Raw genomic sequence first — 9,543 nt, forward strand, 5'->3', positions numbered from 1 at the left:
TTCCACTTTCCGTACAAACAACCAACTGGACATGATACTGGACAGAAAAAGACCGCTGGCTTTTAGTTATGTTTAGTTTATTATTGTCACCTGCACCATGGTACAGTGAAAGGTTTTTCATGCCACGTGCTGTCCAGTCAGCGAAAAGTCGGTACATGTTTACAATGAAGCCATCCACAGCGTACAGATAAAGAATAAGGGGAATAATGATTAGTGCAAAATGAAGTCCAGTGAACTCCAATTAAAGATAGTTCAGAGGTCTCCAATGGGGTAGAAGGGAAGTCAGGACCGTCATCTAGGACTTGGGACTCATCTTTTCTTGGATCATTCAGTCCCAGAAGGTATGAGGTTCCCCAATTGGCCTGAACAACCCCCACCCCCCATAGAACTATAAACCTGTTGGTGACCAAGTGGATAAGACAAACACTGTCCCACTGTGATGCTAACAATAACGATGTGAGATCTTGTCACCTAGAGCTATAGGTACGGTGGCTCCTCAGTAGAGTTGTTGCTTGACAGTGCCAGAGACCCGGGTTCGATTCTGACGGTGGGTGCTGTCTGTACGGAGTTTGTATGTTCCTCCCATGACCTGCGTGGGTTTTCTCCGGTTTCCTCCCACACTCGAAAGACGTCCAGGTTTTCAGGCTAATTGGCATGGTATGATTGTAAATTGTCCCTAGTGAGTGTAGGATAGTGTTCATGTGCGGGGATCGCTGGTTAGCGTGGACACAGTGGCCAAAGGTCTGTTTCCACGCTGTATCTCTAAACTAAACTAAACTAAACTAAAGGCACATAATATGTTGAAATTTATAATGTTCTCCCTAAAATATAGGTTTCGGCTTATTTTTGTCAAACGTAACAAGGTACAGTAAAAGCTTTGTTTTGCATTGTCATCCAAACAGATCAGAAATACCATACATAGATACAGCCAGTTCAAACACAAGCACAAGAGAGCAAAGGGGAAGATGCAGAGTTCAGAATATAGTTCTCAGCATTGCAGCATGTTGTAGTGCATCAGTTCCATGCGACGTCATCAATGGGGTAGAGGTGAATCGAACAAAACACACACATAACAATGGTGCCATATTATCAACAAAGGTTGGCACCATTATACATGCTCCTGTGCTTCTCTGGAAGTTCTTTCTGTCAATTCTTGCTATAGTTTGCCTTCCCAGATGCTATTTGAATTATTGATATGAATTCCTTGCAATGATCAACCCTACAACCTTTGTTCTGTAATCCCCCATCTCTATTCCATTGCTTTGCCTCTTCCAATCCCACATTCATTCTCTCTTCACGTCCATTTCTTCTTACAGATCTCCAGTCTCATGAATAATTGCTCATCACTGCCTGTTGTTTGCAACTTCATGAGAGCACAGTGTGGTCTTGCGTTGCCCTTGTTTGCAATCTTTCAAAATAACAAACAGGTAAGTGATCACCCATCCCTTCTCTCCAGAGATGCTGCATGAGTTACTCCAGCATGTTGTGCCTTGCTGTGTGTAGATCAAAAGATATGCTGCAGATGCTAGTAATCTGAAACAAAAACAGAAAATGCTACAGAAACTGAGGTTACTAGCATCTGTGGATGGAAAAGCAGTCAATGTTACTGGTCTGCGACCCTTCATCAGAATTCATTGCATTACAGCACGGAAACAGGCCCTTTGGCCTAACGCCCATGCCAATCAAGCTGCCCCTATCTACACCAGTCCCACCTGCCTACATTTGCCTCATATTCCTCTAAACTTGTTCTATCCTTGTAGCCGTTCAAATGTTTTCTAAATGCTGTTCTTGTACCTGCCTCAGCTACCTCCACTGGCAGCTTGTTCCAAATACCCACCACCCTCTGTGTGAAACAGTTGTCCATCAGGTTTCCGTTTTTATGTCCTTTGGTTCTTGATATCCCAAAGACGTGCATGTTTGTAAGTTAATTGACCTCTGTAAATCACCCTTAATGTGTAAAGTCAAAGTCAAAGTATCCTTTTTTGTCATTCAGATCTTTCGGTCTGAACAAAATTTTGTTGCCTTGCAGTCATACATATAATAAAAAATGACAAAAACACACGATAAACACAAATTTAACATCCACCACAGTGAGTTCACCAGGCACCTCCTCACTGTGATGGAAGGCCAAAATCTTAAAGTCTTTGTCTCTTCCCTCCTTGTTCTCCCTCTGCGCCGAGGCGATCCAGGCCTCCGATGTTGTGACCCCGCCGGGTGATGGTAAGCCAGTCAGTCCCGCGGCTGAATCCGAGCTCCGCGAACGGGCCGGGAGTTGATGAGAAAGTGGGCTAACATCAAACTAGTGTGAATGGATGATCGATGGTCAGCATGGATTCAGTGGGCCAAAGGGTCTGTTTCCATACTTTATCTCTAGAACTAAACAAATCTAAATATGTGCTGGGCAATTGTGTAATTTTCCAATTACATGTTGATCTAATGGTAATATGATTAAAAGACAAGAATAAAAAAAAGACAGTGTAGTATAGTTTAGAGATACAGCGTGGAAACAGGCCCTTCAGCCCACTGAGTCCTTGCCGACCTGTGATCCCTGCACACTAACACTATCCTACACGCTAGGGACAATTTTACAATTATATCAAGCTAATTAACCTACAAACTAGCACGTCATTGGAGTGTGGGAGGAAACTGGAGATCCGGTCAATAGGTTTAAGTTGAAGAGTCAAAGATTTTATAGGAATCTGAGGGGTAGCTTTTTCACACAAAGGGTGCTGTGTGTATGGATCAAGCTGCCAGATGAGGTAGTTGAGGCAGGGACTATCCCAACATTTAAGAAACAGTTAGACAGGTACATGGATAGGACAGGTTTGGAGGGATATGGTCCAAATGCAGCTGGGCCATGTTGGCTGGTGTGGGCAAGTTGGGCCAAAGGGCCTGTTTCCACGCCCTATCACTCTATGACTATATGTGTCTATCCCTGGAGAAAACCCACGCAGGTCACGGAGAGAATGTACAAACTTCGTACAGACAGTACCCGTAGCCAGGATCTAACGCGGGACTCTACGCTGTTCGGCAGCAACTCTACTACTGAGCCACCGAGCACATAATAATCTTTAGCTTTATTAATTATGCCTTTCCAAGTTCAGCACGCTAATGTCAAAGCAGATCCGACAAGAAAGATCCAAACTCATTCAAAAGCTGAACAATTTTTTTTGTGTGAAGACTGCCTTACCAGTTGGAATGCTTTCAATATAAGTGGCATTACACGAAGGAAGTATTCCTCCTCTATCTCGTCCTCACATTCCACATCAAAACATTGCAGAAAGGATGAATTGGACAGCCTTGATAATTGGAAATAATATAATTAATTTATACATTACAACGTATGAAAGGAAATTTTGCAATAGGATTTTCAAACCAAATTGCTGAAGAATAAAGTCACGAATGTTCCCTTTTCATCACACAATAGTCATCAAGATGACAACTGTGATATTTTTTCTCATATGTTTTTACATCTCTTCATTTTATGACTTGGTGTTAGGAGAAATTTAATAATCAAGGAATCATTCCTCACCCAGGGTCCGTTCGTATTATTCGTTGCACCAGTGGGGACCAAGCTACTGAAAGTCTCCACTGAACAAAGGCAATGATATAAACCTTATACATTTTCTGTCAGCCCATCTTAGCTGATTACCTACCATAGCATTAATTGATTGCATACATTTATTACACGTTTAATCAATATAGCAATTAAACAGTGTGTAGATGCTTAATCAGTTTATGAATATCTTTGATGTTTACCAAGCATGTTACTAACCAATGGGTCAGGCGGCATCTCTGGAGAAAAGGAATAGGTGACGTTTCGGGTTGAGACCCTTCCTCAGTCTGAGGAGCAGTCTCTACCCAAAACGTCACCTGTTCCTTTATTCCAGAGATGCTGCCTGACTCGCTGAGCTCCTGCATTTTGTGTCTATCTTCGGTGTAAACCAGCATCTCATCTGCTGTCGCTCCCTACACACCTTACTAACCATCTATGGGTCCTGCAAAGTGAATCCTTGTGTTCAGAATTCCTCTGTGCAGGAATTGATTTTGTGACGTTACACAATGCCTTACATTCAGATAGACACAAGATGTTGGAGTAACTCAGAGGATCGGGCAGCGTCTTGGGAGAAAAGGAATAGGTGCCGTTTCGGGAAGAAGGGTCTGGACCCAAAACATCGCCTATTCCTTTTTTCCAGAGATACTGCCTGACCCGCTGAGTTACTCCAGCATTTAGAATCCATCTTCAGTGTAAACCAACATCTGCAGTTCCTTCTGACACCTTACATTCAGAGAACAGTTCTTCACGTTCTAATGTAATATGTGCCTCTTCTCCATCCTGAAGCATAATATGAGGTTGTGATGATATGTGGATGAAATGTGGCTTTGTGGCCTTCAGTAGAGCCTCTGCTGCAGGTCAGGTCGGGGAGAGTTCCCCCCGCCACGGGTGCCATGTAATCACGTGCTACCAACTCCATGGTCGGATAGTCGGCGACTAAACCATCTCCCCCACCTGGTTTGCCAGGTGAGGAGGGGGCTGTGAGCCCCCAGCAGGACCAAAAACAAGACCTGTCAAAGGGCGGATGAGCTCCTAGCGAGCCAACGGCCATCCATACTTCAGTAGAAGTTGCGATCACTGTCGTACATAGCATTGTAAGGCACCGTGCCCATTGATGTATTCAATGATGTTGATGATGTTAATGATGCAGTATAAAAACAATCCAATAATCAGGATTAGACAAAAGTGCTGGAGAAACGCAGCGGGTGCAGCAGCATCTATGGAGCGAAGGAAATGTTCCTATTTCCTTCGCTCCATAGATGCTGCTGCACCCAGCTGAGTTTCTCCAGCACTTTTGTCTACCTTCGATTTTCCAGCATCTGCAGTTCCTTCTTAAACCCAATATCAGGATTGCCTGAATGAGGGGATGATGTGATCTAACTCCCTTTTAGGGATTCACAAGGTGTGCTGCATGGGGAATAACATGATTCTGTGTAACACAATGTATAAGGGTCAGCAAGAGGGCATGGGTTAGAAATGCCTGAACAAAATTCTGAAGATGCAAAATGTGGCATTAACGGTTGATGCTGCATTTCGCTCCTGGTAAAATTGCTTCTCAACCCTCTAATGCTAGTGAAAGCAGCATTATGCCATTGAATTCCTGGTTATCTACTTTTTATGGATATTTTAAAAAGCTGCAAATAAAATCAACAACATTCGGTATGAGCAGCATCTGCGGAGAAACAGCTAATGTTTCAAGTCAAAGACCATTCACCAGAACAAGAGTTTCTGGCATGCTGACTATTTCCATCATTTCCTTTAGTTTAGTTTAGAGATGCAACGTGGAAACGGACTCTTTGGCCTACCGACTCCACGCCAACCATCGATCACCCTGTACATTAACTAGCAATGTTACAAAATTTTGAGATTTTAAAAATCAAGTCTGCAATTTATCCCATCAGATAAAGCATAAAAATAAGTTTAATTTGACACCTAATTCACTTTCATATCTCAAGTATTTAAAAAGTTATGGCCATTTTCATACTCGGAAATTAGCATCTTGTTCCCTATTGATTTTCTATGGACATAACAAAAAAGCTGTGATCGTGTGCAGTCAAAAGCCCATAACCTTCTTAAAAATTAAGAGAACTGAATGAAATTTCCAGTTATCATAGATTGAAGCATTCTGAAACAAATATAACATAATCTTACTTGGATGACCTGAAATTAAAGCATATAATTAGTTAGTTACCCAATTGTAGCTAATTTCAGACTTCAATTACTAGATCTAAACATCTATCCATTTCTTAATAAATGATTAACATTTTTAAATAGCCTAAGTGTCCAAATAATATTCACAAATAATTCACAATAAAACATGATTTTTGTCTCATTTACATTAATTTATAGGCCAAATGGAAGGAATTTAGTGTTCAATTGCTGTAAATTAAAGTCCATTTAAATCAGCTTTCTAGTGGGATCCTGTGAACGCACTGGTTTAGAACGTTCACATTGCGGTAGATTTGTGCCCTCAAATGCCCAGAAAAATACTGCGGGATATAATGGGCCCAAAATTAGCTACTCGCAACTTTAAACTTTGTATAAAGGGATGTTAAGAAGCCCTTTTTAACGTAAAAATAAACAGCCTACCTTCCGTTTTCCCCTGTATGAGATCCGGCCAGTTGCCGGCGGTCGGGGGTTTAGAGGTTAATTTTTAACCTACTATAACAGGTATAGAAAGCCCTTAAAACTAAAAATAGCTCCAGCTACGGAATCTTCCAGCGATTTTTCATTAATAATTAACTAGGCTGAAAAACCTCGATTTGAACAGCCTAGTGAAAAATCAAGTTTTAAACCCGCCCCCCTCTAAACGGCGCCAAAATCGCGCACACGGCTGGGACAGATTTTCAGCGACGCTTCAGGTAGGCTTTACAACATACCTACATTAACACACTGCTGTACACTAGGGACAATTTGCAATCTTTACCAAAGCCAATTAACCTACAAATCTGTACGTCTTAGGGGTGTGGAAGAATACTGGAGCACCCGGTGAAAACCCACACAGTCACCGGGAGAACATGCAAACTCCGTACAGACAGCAACTGTAGTCCGGATCGAACCCGGGTCCCTGGCGCTGCAAGGCAGCAACTCTATCACTGCAACACAGTGCTGCTCCTGTTTTTATATTTTATGGATGTCTTATTAATTATATTCTTGCACTAACACCGATTTAACCATTTATTGGTAGCATTTTTAGGTGCTAGAAAATCCTTGCATCATTCGCAATCAACACTGCGACTTGAAAAAATGGATTTGTTATGAATCGTTTCCTTAGAATTTCTCAGCAAAATTTGATTGTCATAGAGTCATACAGCATGGAAACAGGCCCTTCAACCCAACGTTCCCACACCGACTAACATGTCCCATCTACACTAGTCCCACCTCCCTGCTTGGCCCATATCCTCTCAACCTGTCCATTCCATGTCCCCATCTAAATGTTTCTTAAATGAAGCTGCCTCAACTACCTCCTCCAGCAGCTCATTCCGTACACCCACCACCCTTTGTGTAAAAAGTTATCACTTGGGATTCTATTAAATCTTTCCCACCGCCCCCCCCCCCCCCCCCCCCCCCCCCCCCCCCCCCCCCCCCCCCCCCCCCCTCACCTGAAACCTATGTCCTCTGGTTCTCAATTCCCCTACTCTGGGCAAGAGACAGTGCATCTACCCGATCTATTCTGATGGTGAGCAGTTTTGAACAAGCTCAGTATTCTGTGTACTAAAGGAATGAATGAAATTGCATTTACATAGGACCTTTCCTTGATTTCAACCCGAACAAAAATACTTTACAGCAGATACCTTTGTGCAGTTGAGTCATTGTTAAATGTATAAATGCATAACAGGCCAAGGTTTCAATACAAAACCAGATACAAAGTGGGTCAGACGCCATCTCTGGGGAAAATGGATAGGTGACGTTTTGGATTGGGACACTTCTTCACACTGAAGAAATCACCTGACCATATTCTCCAGAGAAAATTGCATGTCCCACTGAGTTACTCTGGAATTTTGTGTCTTTTTTTTGTAGCATCTGCAGCTTCTTGTTGCTACATTCAACACAAAACGTACACACTCTAAGGAAGGAACAGTACTGCTCAGGTAAGACCTGTCGGAATTTTAACTCTGTTCAAACAATGACATTACCAGATATCCTTTCGAAGCTGCTTCAGTTGCAAGGCGAGCCTGAAGAACATAGGAGCAGCATCCCTTAGGACACTAAGTTTCACATTCACACTCATGAATTTAGAGTACTGCGTTCAGTTCTGATCACCATGTTACAGGAAAGATGCACAGAGAAGATGTACAGGAAAGGGTACAGAGAGGATTTACAAAGATGGTGCCAGGACTTAAGGTTCTGAGCTATAGGGAGAGGTTGAGTAGGCTGGGACTCTATTCCTTGGAGCGTAGGAGGTATAAGGGGTGATCTTATAGAGGTGTATAAAATCATGAGAGGAATAGATCGGGTAGATGCACAGACTCTTGCCCAGAGTGGGGGAATCGAAAACCAAAGGTTTAAGGTGAAGGGGGAAGAATTTAATAGGAATCTGAGGGGTAACTCATTCACACAAAGGGTGGTGGGTGATTGGAACAAGCTGCCAGTGGAGGTAGTTGAGGCAGGGACTATTGCAACATTTAAGAAGAAATTAGACAGGAACATGGATAGGATAGGTTTAGAGGGATATGGGCAGGCAGGTGGCACTAATATAGATGAGACACGTTGGCTGGTGTGAGCAAGTTGGGCCGAAGGGCCTGTTTCCCCACTGTATCACTCTATGCCTCCATGACTCTCTAGCTATGTTAGCAACTGATGGACACATGGATTGCTCATCATCATCACTCATTTTATTATGTCCCAGAATGTGTACCATATGTCTATACAACATTATGTTCAGACATTGTACACCTACATATAACTACAACATCCAAAGCAATCAATAAATCCATGTTCGTTCGCTGCTTCTCCTTTTGCATTCATGAGAAAAATATTTTCAACAAGCAAATATTGTTATCACTCAACAGCACTAGTCTTGCAGGTGCCTTTCATGGCTGTGTCGGTTTCACAGCACATTAAGGATCAGAGGACATTGTAGCATAACCTGATCCCCGGAGGGTTTAATCAAGTCAAGAACCTCAATTTTAGTCAAGAAGTCTCACCTGCAGACACTGGGACAGACACAAGTATATAGAGTAATTGCGTTTAAGTGCTCCTCGGGGGGTGCACATTTGAATCATAAGTAGACACAAAACATGCTGTGCTTTGGGCGATAAAAAAAAGATAATTGATCTTACTAATGAGGATCTGTGGCAGTTCTATTGGAGAAGTGTTGGCTGCTTCTTGCAAGGTTCCGAAGCAATCGCGGCGATACCGATGGAATATCAATTACCAAGTATTAGCAACATTTAATGGAACTTTTTGAGTTTGGAAACACTTTTGGTTCCGCCATATTTCTCTCAGAGTAGCCAAATGCATTTAATGACACTGTCCTGTTTTTGTTTGGGGGAAGGTGGCTTGAGCAAGAACCCCTTGAATGGGTGGAGAGGTCAATGCTACCTGGTTGTGGGACCCTGGCTGATCTTAATGGCCATCATTTCCATAGGTTTTGAAGATGATCTATGGATCTGTAGAAATCCCTGAGGATTTACCGGGAAAAATTCAATCCTGGCCAGTGATATTTGAGTGATGATTTGCCAGTAGGAGGTGAGGTACTAAATGTGGATGATCAGTCATGATCGCATTGAATGGCGGTGCTGGCTCGAAGGGCCGAATGGCCTACTCCTGCACCTATTGTGTATTGTCTAACTGGGAACTCACGGGAGATCTATTTGGCACAAAGGTATCTGGTGAAGATTCCTGATTGGTACGGGTGTCAGAGGTTATGGGGAGAAGGCAGGAGAATGGGGTTAGGAGGGAGAGATAGATCAGCCATGATTGAATGGCGGAGTAAACTTGATGGGCCAAATGGTCTAATCATACTCCTATTCCTTATGACTTAT

Source organism: Leucoraja erinacea, chromosome 5, assembly GCF_028641065.1.
Source record: "Leucoraja erinacea ecotype New England chromosome 5, Leri_hhj_1, whole genome shotgun sequence".
NCBI classification, from domain to species: Eukaryota; Metazoa; Chordata; class Chondrichthyes; order Rajiformes; family Rajidae; genus Leucoraja; species Leucoraja erinaceus.